This window comes from Tenrec ecaudatus, chromosome 17, assembly GCF_050624435.1.
Source record: "Tenrec ecaudatus isolate mTenEca1 chromosome 17, mTenEca1.hap1, whole genome shotgun sequence".
Taxonomy (NCBI): Eukaryota; Metazoa; Chordata; class Mammalia; order Afrosoricida; family Tenrecidae; genus Tenrec; species Tenrec ecaudatus.
Window position 1 is genome coordinate 58238948 of NC_134546.1, and position 16561 is coordinate 58255508.

The following is a 16561-nucleotide window of genomic DNA, read 5'->3' on the forward strand; positions in this document are numbered from 1 at the left end:
TACAAAGCATTCTGGCTGGATTTCTTCCCAGACAGACGGGCTTGTTCTTCACCAGAACCACCATCCCAAGGCATCCGTTCTTCTTGAGTCTTGCTTACTCAAGGTCCAGCATTCACATGTACATATGAGGTGACTGAGAATACCACAGCTTGGGTCAGGCCCACTTGGGTCTTCAAGTACTTTCAAGAGGTCTTGTGCAGCAGATTGACCCAATGCTGCTTCTATGAACACTGATTGTAGATCCAAGCAAGATGATGAAATATTGGACTACTTCAATCTTGTTTCTACTTTTTATGACATTACCTATTGGTTCAGGTGTGAGGATTTGGGTCTTCTTTACATTGAGTTGTCATTCATACTGAAGGCTGCAGTCTTTGATCTTCATCAGCAAGCACTTCAAGTCCTCCGCGCTTTCATCAAGCAAGGTTGAGCCATCTGGATGTCCAAGGTTCATAAGCCTTCCTGCAACCTCATCTGGACTTTGCAGGATTGGGACTATGGTAGTTACATAATCTGGTGTCAATAATCCAGTGAGAGGATTAAGAGTGAAGGGGTGGAGTCTAGTCTGTCAATTGGGTGATAGCCAATGAGGCCTGTGTGTGGGCATGGCCTTTTTCTGAGAATTCTGGGAAATCCTTATTTTCCTCCTTGGAGGTAGGAGACAGACTCTCTCTTTCTTCTCACTTGCTGGGAGACATCCCTGAGGAGAAGTCACATGGACCTACCCTGATACAGCCCTGGGTGCTAGAGGAGCCACGTGGAGACCCCTGCCAGCGCTGAGATGCTTCTATCACCACTGGATCCAAAGACTTTCTACCCACTGGCCTGTGATCACCCTGCATTCAACGTCATTGCATGCGTTTCGTGAGTCTGAAGAGGACTTTATAGATCAGTATCGGGCATATGGGCTAATATCAGACTTATGGATTTGATCTGGACAGGGCTGGGATATTCTCTCAACCGCTCTTAAATATAAACCTCTTTCTTATATACATTTGAGTCTCTATGCATTTGTTTCTCTAGTCTACTCAGACTAACCCAGGAACCCACTCCTCCAACCAATGGCCTCTTCTTGGAAATCCGAAGGCAAGGAGAAGGAATTCAGTCTTCCCCACCTCTCTCCCTTGTCTGGATTTTATACAAGGCTCTGTGAGGTTGTGCCAGGTAGGCAGGGCTGGGAGTATTAGGGAGCTAGGAATGACTTGGAATGTATTAGGGGCATTAATGGGTTTAGATAAAAAATAAAGTATGTCACATGGAAAAAATGATGTGCAATATGTTTTCTTGCAAGATGATAGCTGGCAGTAGCACAAACCAAACCAAACCCAATAAACCCTGGAAACCACTTAAATGCCCAACAGCAGCAGTCTGATGAAAGGACTTTGGGCATGGTCATTCTGGGAATATTATGCACTCAGGAGACCGTGTCCTCGGTTTATGGACACTAGCAAAGAGAAATGTTCACGACACGTTTATAAAAAGCACATTATTAAAACACAAAAGCACATTACACACAACAAACCTAGCATGACCCTGTTTTCCTTATGAGAAAGTATTCTTATTGACTGGCAGCTAATAGAACACATGAGAGATGTTCATCGGATCTCAGGGTCATTGTAGGTTAAAAATGTTTCTCTTTTGATATATTTCCAAATTTCTGAAATTAGTTGTTTTGATGATATTCTAAGAGAAGATGTTTTTAAAGTCTTAAAAATGCAAAGACTTACTATTCATTACTCAAGATGGATCGCCTCAAAAGAATAACCTTAATATCTCCTCCATGGGCAGGTTCCAAGACTCTGCTGGTGATCCTTATCTCCGCCCCAGCATCTGTCAACCCCCCTAATTACTCCTGCAGGTGGCTTCCGTGGAAATGGCTCTTTCCATCCATGTAAGAGCCTCATGCCCCTTCTGTCTCTGCTTCCCTCCGCCGCTCCGCCCTTCCTCGTGAGCTGAGCGAGTGTGACATAGACAAAGGGACTTTGCTTCGACATCCATTGGCCTGAGTTCCAGAAAGGGCCCTGAGATTACTTGCTGCCAAACTTCAAGCAAGTCTCCTCGCTTCTCTGACGCCACAGCTCCTTTTGTACAATTAGACGTTATACAGAATAAAATGCACAACTTCTAGGCGGACAGTTTGTGAGCTTTGGGCAAACCTTCACACTCATGTATCAACTCTCCCAACGAAAATACAGAATATTTTCCCAGCAAGCTCCCCCTCTGTCCCTTCCAGTCAAGTGCCCCAAACTGAGGCCTCCCCTTTCTGATTTTTATCATGACAATGTAGTTCCATCCGTCCTCAAACGTCACCTAAGTGGAATCCTATGGACGAAATCCTTTGTATTTGTGTCCTGTTGCTCATCATGAAGTTTCAAGGGGCCACAAGGGTGGGGAAGAGGAGGGAGACAAAAGAGGAGCTGATCCCAAGGGCTCAATGGAAAGTAAAGGTCTAGAAAAGCATGATGGAATCTATGTACGGATATGTCTGATACAATTGATGGATGGATTGTAGCAAGGGTTGGAAGAGTCCCCCATAAAATGGTCTTTTAAAAAATAATCAAGTATCAAGATTCAGTCATGACGTTCCATGTTGCTGAATATACTCAGTACATCAATATGTCACAATTGGTTTATCTAATTCTCGATGGGAAAATGATGGGGGATTGCTTCCAGTTTGGTACTATGTTGAGTAAAATCTCTATTAATACTCATGTTCAAGTTCTTTTCTTTTTCCTTCAAAGATGTGTGTGTGTGTGTGTAGGTTTTCGTGACTCTTCTGTAAACATCAGACGAGAGATGGTTCATGTCAAGAGAAAGTTCCCACCGGCTCTCCAAAGTGGCCGTGTCCCTTCACAGTCTCTCCCCCCGACCCCCCAGCAAAGGGCGAGGGTGCGGCTGCTCCCTCCCTCGCCAATGACTGGTATTGCCAGTGAAATGGCACTGCGTGAGGTCTTCATGTGCATTTTCCTGTCCCTTCATGATTTTTCAACATATTTTGGTCATTACAGGCCGCTCAAGCCCATTTGATTGGCATTGCTAGTCTTCTTATGACTGAAATTAGAAGTTGGGGATTTATTCTGGAAGTCTTTTATCCTGTGAGGGGGTTTTAAGGTTGTCTTTCCTGTGTGCCGCAAATCTTCAGCAACAGGAGTAAAGTAGATAATGCTTTGACGGCTCAGCTCAATTACAGAGCAATAAAAAACAAGCTCTGATCCATTCATATGGTGGGATTTTATGCATCAATGAAAAACAGTGATAGGTCTCTTCAACGCCTTAAGACATGGACAAAACGAGAGAACAAGATGCCTGGCAAACTCAGTCAATCTTACTAAGGTAAACACTTGATATCACCCTTGTTATAAAAAAAATGAAGAAGAACTGTGTTTAATACACCAATAGACAAGACTTGGATGGCTGTGAAGAGGCCAGGGCAGATGTGGAACAGAGATATGGGAGTAATTGGGGGCTGGAATGACAAAAAATGGAGGGTTTAACATGAAAATTTTTTTTTAATGATTGTTTCCATGGGGGTGGGGGGGTACCCTCCAGATTCCTTACCTCTCAGATAGAAATGTTGGTCTGAATGGTTAAAGAAAAAAAAAATGCCATGACAGCTGGTGACACTTTGAGAGTGCCTTTTAAAAAAAAGATAGACATCACAACCCTGCCAGTGTCAGAAACGGAAGGGGGGCAGAAAGCTGTGCAAGGACGGCAGCTCTTCAATGCACAATGCTCAGCTCAGCCTCGCCTTCCAGAATAGTCCAGGGGGTGGGGGATCCTGGAATTTGGATCCATGCTTTTTCTCAGAACCCTAACTGCTTTCCTTGTTCCTGGCACCCTGAGTGTTACGGATTGGATTGTGCCCTCAAAACATCCATGTGGCGAAGCCTAATCTCTGTACCACTGGGAATGAGAGTCTCGTTGGTGTAGGATGTGTCTGGAGTTAATCCCTTACATGAGATAAAAAGAGTAGATTAGGTGAGCGGAGGTGGGAGAAGACGCATGCCAAACCACACGAAGATCATCAAGGAGACGGGTCCTTCTCCCAGTGCCAACACAGAGAGCAAACCTTTCTACAGAGCCAACACCCTCAGTTCAGACTCCTAAGTCATGAGCAAAGATATTTGTTTGGGAGAGTCACCCCTTGTGGTATTTCGAGATAGCAAAGACACTGAGTTTGAGCTTTCTGTAACCAAGATCTATGATTTTGTTTTGTTTTTGTCCTGTGTGGTTTTTTGTTGATCTTGAATTCCATCCTTGGTGAATTCGAAGATTCTCACCTGGCCACCTGGCTCTGACTCATAATCTCTTGCGTTGATGGAAAGAGCCAAGAAGTGCTCCCCCTCTGGATGGTTGATGCGCCCTCAGGTTCTGTCCTGGGTCCAGTTTGTTCTGCTCTTGGCATGGCCCTGCTTGGCCAGGATCCACCAGACTAGGTTCCTCAGTCCCTGCCCTGGCACTGAGGTGGCCTGGTGTTTGGTGGGATATGCTGTAGATTCTGTTTCCTAGGCTAACCTGTTAGCTTGCCTTTAGCATTTAAAATCTGTATTGATTGGCTTCCTGTCACCTTTCCCTATTTAATTATTGGTGTGTGGCTTCAGAATAAATTTTCCAACAGAAAATGGGATTTACATTTCCTCTCTTATATGGAAAGATCATTGGGGAAAAAATCCTAAGGAGTTGATAGTTCAATACTATTCCACTAAGTCTGATAACGAGGAGAAAGAAGCCAGGTCCGTGTAATTTTTTTACACCTCCATATGTTAATTAATTTGTTCACACAGTATTTATTCATCACCTGCTAAATGTGAGGCGCCGCTCTTGGAATTGGTAAAATAAACAAGACTTGGACCCTAAGCGTTACACTAAAGGGCTCACTGATCAGTGAGGAAAGTTGACAGGCAAAATACTTTCCTTAAAGCACACCAAACATGAGTTCATTTGAATTCACAGCGATCCTATAGGCCAGAGTAGAACTGCTCTAGAGCAGGGGTCCTCAAACTTTTTAAACAGGGGCCAGTTCACTGTCCTTCAGACCTGTTGGAGGGCTGGACTACAGTTAAAAAAAACAAAACAACAAAACAACTATGAACAAATTCCTATGCACACTGCACACAGCTGATTTTGAAGTAAAAAACCAAAACAGGGCAAAAACACCTGGCGGGCCGGATAAATGTCCTCGGCGGACCGCATGTGGCCCAGGGGCTGTAGTTTGAGGACCCCGATCTAGAGAGTTTCCAAGACAGCAAACTTGGCAGAAGCAGACAGCTATGTCTTTCTCCCATAGATAGGTTCAAACAGTTGACCTTTTGATTCAGTGTTTAATGACTGAGTGTTTAGATTATCTTTTAATTCCACTTTTCCACAAACTTTTAAAATTCCTTCATATACAAAACATCTATCATTTTAGTCTTTAGTCTTTTGTAAGGGTGCACTGCAGTGTCGTTAATTGTATTTATAGTTGCCACATTCGATCACGCCAAAAGCAGCACGATTATCCACTTCCAAAAATTTTCCATCATCTCAAAAAAAACCTCAGTTCTCCTGAAGCAGTAAGTCTCCATTTCTCCCTACCCCCACTTCCTGGGAATCATTAATAAACTTTTTCTCTCTTGCCTATTCTGTCTCGGCATTTTGATATTTCTCTGAAAATTAGAAGCATTTAAGTCACTAAAATGCAACGTTGATCCTGGAATTTTTGGTGCCTCCGTGAGAAAGGGCTTTAGGGAATATTCTTCTGTAATAGGAGGGAGGCGAAGGGCGTGTGCTGGCTCATGCCACAATTACTGACAGAAACCATGTCCCAAGGAAGGAGAAGCCCTGGCTTGGAACTGGCCCAGGAAGGGGAAGTCTTTTCTATGTCCAATGTGGTAAGAAACGGCTCGATATCATCACCTCACGTGTCAGCTTCTTTCTTGGGTCACAGAAGTAAAGACAGAGTGACTTCCTCATTAAATTTGCTACTGTCAAGTCAATCCTGACTCTTCTCAACCCCTTAGGACAGAGAACTGCTCTATTGGGTTTGCAAGGTTGTAATCTTTACAGGTGCAATCTGCCACTCTTTTTCCCTGTGGAGCATCTGCTGGGTCTGAACCACCAACCTGACCCTGACAGCTGAGCAAATTAACTGCCCCGTCCCCCATGGCTCCTGTAGACTGCACAGTGAGGGCTAAGTCCTGAAGAAGCACTTAAAATGGGACTTGACCTTTTCTTCTAAAATTGCAAGCTAGATCTTCACACAGTGTGAACAAACAAGGGGAAAAGAGCAGCCAATCATCAACTCAACTCAACTAATCTCACCTCATCTCATCTTACCTCACCTCACCTCATCTTACCTCACCTCACCTCACCTCACCTCATCTCACCTCACCTCATCTTACCTCACCTCACCTCATCTCATCTTACCTCACCTCATCTCATCTTACCTCACCTCACTCACCTCATCTCACCTCACCTCACCTCACCTCACCTCATCTCATCTCACCTCATATCACCTCATCTCATCTCATCTCACCTCATCACATCTTACCTCACCTCATCTCATCTCACCTCACCTCATCTCACCTCACCTCACCTCACCTCAGTTCATCTCACCTCACCTCACCTCATCTCATCTCATCTTACCTCACCTCACCTCACCTCACCTCAGCTCATCTCACCTCACCTCATCTCACCTCATCACATCTTACCTCACCTCATCTCACCTCACCTCATCTCATCTTACCTCACCTCACCTCACCTCAGTTCATCTCACCTCACCTCACCTCACCTCATCTCATCTCATCTTACCTCACCTCACCTCACCTCAGTTCATCTCACCTCACCTCACCTCATCTCACCTCACCTCACCTCATCTCATCTCACCTCACCTCACCTCACCTCATCTCATCTCATCTCACCTCACCTCACCTCATCTCACCTCATCACATCTTACCTCACCTCATCTCATCTCACCTCACCTCACCTCACCTCAGTTCATTTCACCTCACCTCACCTCACCTCACCTCATCTCATCTCATCTCACCTCACCTCACCTCACCTCACCTCATCTCACCTCACCTCACCTCATCTCATCTCACCTCACCTCACCTCACCTCACCTCATCTCACCTCACCTCATCTCATCTTACCTCACCTCACCTCACCTCAGCTCAGCTCATCTCACCTCACCTCATCTCACCTCACCTCACCTCACCTCAGCTCAGCTCAGCTCATCTCACCTCACCTCATCTCATCTCATCTCATCTCATCTTACCTCACCTCACCTCACCTCATCTCATCTCATCTCACCTCACCTCACCTCACCTCATCTCACCTCACCTCACCTCACCTCACCTCACCTCATCTCACCTCATCTAATCTCATCTCATCTCATCTCATCTCATCTTACCTCACCTCACCTCACCTCACCTCACCTCACCTCATCTCATCTCATCTCATCTCATCTCACCTCACCTCACCTCATCTTACCTCACCTCACCTCAATTCAACTCAACTCTTTGCCATTGAGTCGACTCCTAGCAATCCTATAGGACTGGGTAGAACTGTGGATTATTGAGACTGTAACTCTTTAGAAGTGTAGACAGCCTCATCTTTCTCCCATATGGCTGCTGTGGATTTGAATCATAGACCTTATGCATAACCCACTGTGCTACCAAGGCTCCTTAAGCAACCATCAGGGATATGCAAAAACAACAACAACAACAACAACAAAACACAGCCACAGGATGGCTAGCAGGAAAAAGTCAGAAAATAAGTGTGGGTGAAGATGTGGAGGGTCCTCATAGAGGTGCGCAGAGCCCTGGTGAAGTGGTGGTTATGAGTTTGCAACGTGGTTTGCAAGCAGAAAGGTCAGCGGTTCAAAACCACCAGCTGCTCTGAGGGAGAAAACCAGACTGTCTACTCCCATTGACTGTTAGTCTCTGAAATTTATAGGGGGCAGTTCTAACCTGGCATACAGGGTCACTGTGAGTTGGCATCGGTTTGCAGGCACTGGGTTTTATTTTGCTTTGTCATTTCCTGGTGGGAACATACAACGATGTAGCTGCTGTAAAAAGCAATTGGCGTCTCTTTAGATGGTTACACAGAGAATTAAGTGATGACCCAGCAACTTCATTCCTAGGCATATAGCCAAGAGAACTGAAAACACATACACACTCAATTTTATCATGAATATTCATAAAAGCATTACTCACAGTAAACAAAAGTATAAACATCCCATATGTTCATCATCTGATGAATGGATGAACAAAATGTAATTCATACATACAATGGAATATTATTGGACATACAAAGGAAAGAAAAGCTGATACATGCTATAACATGGGACATGGGAACCTTGAAAACATCATACTAAGTGAAAGAAGCCAGTTGTACAATTCCATATAGATAGGAAATACTCCAAATAGGAAAATCTGTAGAGCCATAGAGTCAATTACGTATTGTGGTTGTTAGGATCCATCTAGTCAGTTCTGACCCATAGTGACCTTATGCACGACAGAACGGAACACTGCCTGGTCGTACCTCATCGTCACGATTTTCCTATCCTTGGGCCTATTGCTGTAGACGTGGTGCAATCGATCTCATTGAGGGCCTCCCTCTCTGGGGCTGCCTCTTTTCTTTACCAATCAAGATGTCCAACTCCAGGGACCAGTCTCTCCTGGCAATATGCCCAAAGTATGCAAGACAGAGTCTTGCCATCCTTGCCTCTAAGGAACACTCTGGCCATACTTCTTCCCAGACAGGTTGGTTTGTTCTTTTAGCAGTCCATGACACTTTCAATATTCGCCTCCAGCACCACAATTCAAGTACATTTCTTCTCCTTCAGTCTTCTTTATTCAATGTCCAACTTCCGCATGCATATGAGGTCACTGAAAATACCATGGCTTGAGTCAGGCACACCTTCGTCCTCAAAGTACCATCCCTGCGTTTCAATACTCTAAAGAGGCCGTGTGCAGTCAGCAGATTTACCTAATACAACCTGTCTTTTGGTCTCTTGACTGCTGTTTCCATAAATGTTGATTCCGGACCCAAGCATGACCCAAGCCTTGGCAACGTCAACCTTTTCTTCATTTTGCAGGATGTGCCGGTCCAGATGTGAGCATTTTGATCTTCTTTCCATTGAGTTGTAATCCACACTGAAGGCTGCCATTCTTGATCTTCATCAGCAAGTGCTTCAGCCCGCCACCTTGCTGAATGCAAGGAAGGTTGGGTCATCTGCATAGCTAAGGTGTTTGATGGGTCCTGATGACCCATTCTTCTTCATACAATTCAGGTTCTCTGATTTGCTCACAGATTGAATTGTATGGTGAGAGAATACAACCCTGATGCACACCTTTCTTGATTTAAACCTGCAGTGTCCTTTGTTCTGTCCCCACATCTGCTGTCTGATCCATGTGCAAGTTTCAAATGAGCCCAATCAAATGTATTGGAATTCCTATTCATCTCAAGGTTATACTTAATTTGTTATGATCCATGAAGTCCAATGACTTGGCATGGTCAATAAAACACAATTAAACATCTTTCTGATAGTCTCTGCTTTCTGCCAAGATCCACCGGACATCAACAATGATATCCTGCATTCCAAGTCCTCGTCTGAATCCTGCCCGAACCTCTGGCAGCTCCCTGCACTGTACTGCAGCAATGTACTGCTGCAACTGTTGTTGGATCATCTTCAGTAAAATTTTACTTGCATATTATATCGATGATATTGTTCTATAATTTCAGCATTCTGTTGGGTCGCTTTTCTCTGGAATGAGTAAAAATATGGCTCTCTTCCAGTCAATTGGCCAAGTAGCTGTCTTCTAAATTTCCTGGCATAGATGAGTGAGTGCTTCCAGGGCTTCATCATCTAGTTGAAATATTTTAATTGGAATTCCACCGATTCCTGGAGCCTTGTTTTTGACTGCTTTTAGGGAAGTTTGAACTTCTTCCTTCAGCACCATTGACCGGCTCTTGCTCATATGCTACCTTTTGACCCGGGAGAATGACAATTAGTTCTTTTTGGTGGGGCAACTCTGTACCCTTTCCATCTTCTCCCCACCCCCCCTTTTTAGGGGAGAGCGTGAACGCAGTCCCCCACTACCACAAATTACGCCGTCGAGTTTCCCACATTTGGGGAAATCGCAGGGGTCAGCACATCCCGAGTGCAATGGATGAGCCTCGCCCTGGGAAATCCACCTTCGTGATCATGGTGTCTCCCCTGCCAGGTAGGTGTTCTTTCCACTTCTTTGGATGCTTGCTGCACCATTCAGTATTTTGCCCACCGAAGCTTTCACTTCTGCAACTTGAGGCTTACATTTTTTCTTGAGTTCTTTCAGTTTAAGATATGTTGAATGCGTTCTTCCCTTTTGGTTTTCTAACTCTACATCTGTGCATATTTAATGATAATATTTGGCCTTGTCTTCTCAAGCTGCCCTTTGAAATGTTTGATTCAGCTCGTTGATTTCTTCATTGCTTCCATTTGCTTAAGTTACTGTAGGGTTCAGACCAGGTTTCAAAGTCTCTTCTGACATCCACTTTGATCTCCCCCCCCCCCCCCCGTCTTTATAATGATCTTTTTGCTTGCTTTGTGAATAAGGTCACCCACAGCCCATCGGGTCTTCTGTCATTAGTGTTCAAGGTGTCAAATCTACTCTTGAGGTGTTTTCGAAATTCAGGTGGGACAAACTCAAGGTTGTATTTTGGCTTTTGTGCCCTTGTTTTCGTTTTCTTCAGCTTAACCCTGAACTTACGAATGAGCAATTGATAGCCTGTTCCACAATCCGCCCCTGGCCTGGTTTTAGCTGCTGCGTGCAGTGGCTGTGGTTGTTGCCCAGTAATTAGTTGGGGGAGGGGAGAAATGGGGAGTGGCCGTTAATGAAGGTGAGCTTTCTGTTTGGGGTGATGAAAACGTTCTAAAGTTGATGGCAGTGATGTTTGTACAGTCTGGGGAACATACCAGAACCACTGACTCAGATACTTTGTATAGTACGTGAATTACATCTCCACAACGCAGAAGTTAGAATACAGTAAGACACGTCAGAATACAGAAAGCAGCAGGGACCAGACATTGAAGCCGATTAGGAAGAGGGATACTATTGCTGACGCCAGACGGACCTTGGCCCAAAGTGGAGCATGGCGGAGCGATCTTCACCTGTGTGACTCCACACAGCCATTTGCCTGTGTGGCTCTAACAGATGATAGATGGCATTATGAAGAAGGAGAGCTCCAGAACACTCAACCGAGCTCAAGTATGTCCTAGCCCTGGGCCCAGAGGCAGTGACACGTGCAAAACAAAGGGGCAGTGCGGGGTTCAAAAGTAGAAAAGGCATGTGGCTAAATGTCATTCTTTTCACCTGAAATAGTCTACATGTGTGCTGACCACGCAATCCGAAAAGACAGACTGTGAAGAAGAAAGTGGCAGCAGGGTTCTCGGAAGACACATCGAGAACTTGCTACATGCAGACGACATGACCATGATCCCTTGCCGCGTGTCCTTAAGAACGTCAAAGACTAGACTTCAGTATGGACTACACCCGGACATGAAGACATGTGAAAGTCCTCACAACCGGATAAGCAACAGGGTTATAAGGGAAGACAATACTGAATTTGTCAAGGTTTTCATTCGACTTGGATCGGTAATCAATGTCTACAGAAGCAGCAGTCAAGAAATCAAACAACCCATCACACTGGGCCAGTCTGCTACAAGAGACCTCTAGATAGTTTTAAAAAACAAAGAAGTCGTTTTGATGACTAAGGTACAACTGACGCAAGTCTCAGCGTTTTGTTTTGTTTGGGAAACGAAAGGAGAAGAGATGGATGCATTTGAATCACGGTGTTGGCAAGTGATGGTTCATACGCTATTGACTGCCCGGAGAACGGAGAAGCCAGTCTTAGAAGAAGTCCAACCAGAATTCTCCCTCGGCAAAAAACTTCACCCGAGTTATTTTGGACCTGTTACCAGAAAAGAGAAATTGCTAGACAAGGAGAACATATTGAATAAAGCAGAAATGAGAAGAGATGAAAATCCCCAATGAGCTGGGTTGACCCAAGAGCCTCCGCAGTGAACTCCGACATGCCCGCCATCATACAGATTGGCACCTTTGGGGCGGCGTTTGTTCTGCTAGCTCTACAGGAGATGGATGTGAGTTGGACCTGATGCTGCATCCGTGAACATCATCAACGAGACAGTCCTGGGATTTGCCACTGTCCAGATGAGGAGAGAGTCAGACGAAGATCAGAGACATCCTTGTAATGTAGTGTGCTTGTATGTGTTTTGGGGGTCTGTGGATCACTGCGGTGACTTTTCCCAACACCAAACTCAGCGCCATCAAGTCGATTCAGACTCAGAGGGACACTATAGAGCAGAGTTGAGCTGTCCTGATGGGTTCGGGGACCATACATGGGGGTCGAAAGTCTCATCTTTCTCCCACGGAGTGGTTGGTGGTTTCAAAGTACTGACCTTGTGGTCAGCCGCCAAGTGCATAGCCCACTGTACCATCAGGGCTCTGCCCAATGTGCTGATCACAGACACAGGTGGCTATTTAGATATAAATTCATTTGAAATGAAATACAATGTAAGGATCTAGTTCTTCGCTGACCCCAGCCACATCTCAAGTGTCTAACAGCAACACGTAAAGCTTGGTTGCCACACGGAGCAGATGAGGAATATTTCCATCATTGTGGGAAAGTTCTCCTTTGACAGCACTGTTCAGTATGGTCATGTGGCTGCTGTGGGTTCAGTAATTTGCTACCAATCCCTTTTTGCTGTGGAGAGCTGGGAGATAGAAGCACTCTTTTAAGTGTTGCTGCAGTTAAGAATCTGTGTCTGCCACGGGCAAAGAACTGGGCCCCATGCAGAACAGAGCCGCTGGCCTCTTCCTGGAAGATGCGCTGCTCGCTACAAGAGCAGGCGCTCTGTCCTGCTGACACCCTGGATGCTCCTCCGTTCTCACAAAAGAAACAGAAAGAAGGAGGAGAAGAAAAATAAAGCAGGAGAAGAATTCCAGTATTGTTTTCATGATACAGATGGAATAAGAAACAGTTGCTTAATGTTCCGAGCTGCAGGATTGAGCCCGAGGGGAATGGGAGGGAAGATAAATCAATATTTAGTAGTCGTCCTTAATCCTACGTTAAATATTAGCTTAAACTCAAAAACTCGTGGTTTTTGTGACAGCCCCGCCTTCGGCCCTCATTTCACGGGTCTTGGAGAGAAGTCATCCTTTCAGAAGCGCCGGGAAATAGCTGGACCATGTCCGCATTCGACTGTCATGCTGAATCGTGATTGTAAGTGTGGGGGTCTTGCACAAACACTGCCTGCCCGAGATGCTCTGTCTCCGTGGCACAGAACCACACATCTCCGTGGCCGTCAGCTGGCACCACGAACCAAGATGGCGGGTGAGCAAGATTAAGGGTGATTTGCCCGAGGCCTTGTGTGCTGAAGTGGGAGGAAGGGGTGTCTCTGATTTCACCGATTTACATTCACCCTCACAACTTCAGAGGAATTGGCAGTTGCTTCTCGACCTACATAAATACAGTTGGAACACACTTGGGCGGAGGATTTGCCATCTGTTCAGTTTGCCCAGCCACACCCAGGCCTTCTTCGCCCCTGGGAACACAACGAGGCTCAGCCTGCTGAGAGGCCAGAGAAGAAAGAGCCCAATAGGGCGTGTGCAGCCAAAAGCCACACACACACACACACACACACACACACACACACACACACACACACACACACCAGTACCTCCCATTGTCGAGATGGTCACAGAGAACAGATTACTCCACGTTGCATATTAGAATCCCTCTGTGTGCATTGCCCTGCCCCTGGGTCTCTAAGTAAAGCTACTTTATAAACATGGACTGAACAATCCCCCCACCCAACATCTTCTCTGTGGGGAGCGTGTATTAAATGCTAGGCTTTCCTTATCATCTGTAGAGCTACGCCCTGAGAGGTGACATAACTTGCCTTAAATCACAGGGAGCCGGGAGGAGCCCAGGTGCACTGGCATCTGAACCCCTTTGTGAAGGCTCACGATGATTGTATGGACGATTAAAAGAAATACAATCATTACACAAAGGATCTGGGAAGTTAAGCAGTTATTTAATCAAAGTTTCTGAAATGATGGATGGTTGGCAGGATCAAAGACGCCATGTGACAAAATTAAAGCAAAAGCCAACATGAAAGTATTAGGCCATGGGGTTGGGGTGGTGGTTGGGTTTTCCCACGTTTTAATGCTTTTGTGACAACACATCCAACAAATATTTGTAATGAAAGTCAATCTTACTCTGTTTGGGCTGGTAGGAGGAAGGAAAAATGACATCGAAATGCATGTGTTCACTGTATTGAGGACACCCAGGCTTTGAAAAGCCTCCCGATCCCCTTCCTCTTTATTCCCAACTTTAGTTACAGAAACAGTGCTAAGCTCAAGGTCGGCGGCTCAGACCCACCAGCTGCTGCAGGAGAGAAAGACACGGCTGTAAAGATGTACAGTCTCGGGGACCCTGTATCGGGTCAGAATGAACTTGATGGTAGTGGGTTTTAGTCATTGAAACCAAAGGCCAAGCGGGAGCCAACAGAAATGTTTGTTGAGCACCAAAGTTTCTGAAATGATTTTTGCTTGACGGGATCCACACGCAGTCCCAAGGAGCATAAGGCTGCTCCCATCTTCCTCCGTGTGCTTCTTGCCTACCACGAAGTGGTGCTATTTCCAGCTGCCTGTCTTTACCAACAAGAGGAACCCAACCAGAATTTAAATGGTTTCACTTAACTAAGTAAACCAGTTGGGTAGCATGACAGACAAATCTTCCAAGTAGATAACAGATGGGAAGCTTTTCCTAGGGAAAGTAGTTCAGACTAATAAAATTGACTACTTTCTTAAGGACAACAAGGCAGTACATTTGAACTTGTCAGTTAATTTCCTATCACATGGTTTCAAACTATAAAGGAGACAGGATGGTATCTGATGTGGTGAAAACCTCTGGTACAATATCTCAGGTTTGAGACAAACACAATCTGATTTGACCTCTAGCTCTGCCCATTATCAGTTGCTTAATGGTTAATCAAGATGCTATATGTCTTCTTTGCTCAATTGCCACCACGTAGTCGACGTGGAATAATTATTGGGTTGAGTGGTTAATTTTACCCCACTTGCAAACTAGTTTAACTCATTATTGATTCATGGAAGCTGGGGCCTGGGACGGAGACAAAAGACATCAAAACTCACAACACAGCAAACAGCATGAGCACCGCATTTAAATGGGTTCCCATTGCCTCCCACCCCCCGGACACACACCAATAGGGGCTCCATGAGAGGGGTCCAGCTAGATGATGTGCTGGTTTGTGACACAGTTAAGGAAGACGCAGCTTGGGGAATGCTCTGTTTCTATAAGAAGCGAAAAGCAAGGCCGGTTTTGGTCCTGGTGCTGAATTTAATTTTCAAGGTTGCTCACTGAAAGCCCACACTTGGTAATGGTTGGGTAAAAGGAAGGCCGGCCTTTATTCCAAGAGTACTGGCTAGACATGGAGAGACACGAGAGACACATGAAGGGTTGTCTCCTCGACATGAAATGATGTGATTGAAGTACGAGGGGGTACCCCCCAAAACTGATGCTCATTTGTTTTTTGATGTGACGGAGGTAGTGTATGTGGAGTTGGTTCCACCAGGACAGTCTGTTAATTAAGCTTTCTATTTAGAGGTTCTGATAACACTGCATAACAGTGTGCAATAAAAAGGCCTGATTTGTGGCAGACGGGGCACTGGTTTTGCCATCCTGACAATGCACCTGCTCACGCAGCCATCCCAGTGAGCCAGTTTTGGGCAAAAAGCCAGCATGGCTCTTGTCCCACATATCTTACTCATCTGACCTCACTCCATGCAAGTTCTTTTTGTTTCCTCAAATGCACAGGGACATGAAAGGACAGTGATTTGATGACGTAGTAGAGGTGAGGTTGAAAGAACGAGGGAGGTGCTGTCAGCCATCCAAACAGATGAGTTTGAAAAAGGTTTCCAAGAATGGAATCACAGATATGACAAAATGTATTAAGTGCACTGGAGAGTACTTTGAAGGTGATGAGGTTGCTTTGTAAAATAAATAAATAAATACGTAGCTTGAAAAAAATCCATTTTGGGGGGCGGTGCCCCCTCTCATGTCCCTTACTGCCTACGACATGGTCCACAAAAACAACACTTTCTTCTTCTCCTTCCCCTGCTCCTGCTCCTCCTCCCTCCCTCTCTCAGAAAGGGAACAGCATTTCATGGTTTCACCACTCCCACTCGTCGCTCAAGGACGATTCAACATGTTTGAGCTGGAAGACATGTTGGAAATTGGAAATTTTAAGGCTGTGAAATTTTCTGAAATTATTAAGCACTCCACGTGTTTTCCCATGTTGTTGTTGGTGGTGGTGGTTACCCTTGAGTCGCTTCCAATAAAAGGAAACATCACCTGGTCCCACGGCACCCGCCTCGCTGTTGTTTTTACGTGTAAGAGTTGGCAGCAACCACCGTGTCAACCCATCTTGCCCAGCAGGGCATTTCTCTCTTGCTGCCCCTCTGCTTTACCCAGCAGGATGCCCGTTTGCATAG

At 45.4% G+C, this 16561-nt stretch overlaps 1 protein-coding gene and 1 non-coding gene across 2 annotated transcripts in view; both read right to left on the reverse strand.

Annotated features, from left to right (window-relative positions):
- The window catches only part of THSD4 (thrombospondin type 1 domain containing 4), a 726614-nt gene that overhangs the window by 291095 nt on the left and 418958 nt on the right, over positions 1-16561 (reverse strand). The window lies entirely within an intron of this gene.
- On the reverse strand, positions 10052-10215 carry LOC142431140 (U1 spliceosomal RNA). Its single transcript, XR_012780704.1, has one exon. It is a non-coding gene; the product is annotated as a U1 spliceosomal RNA (small nuclear RNA).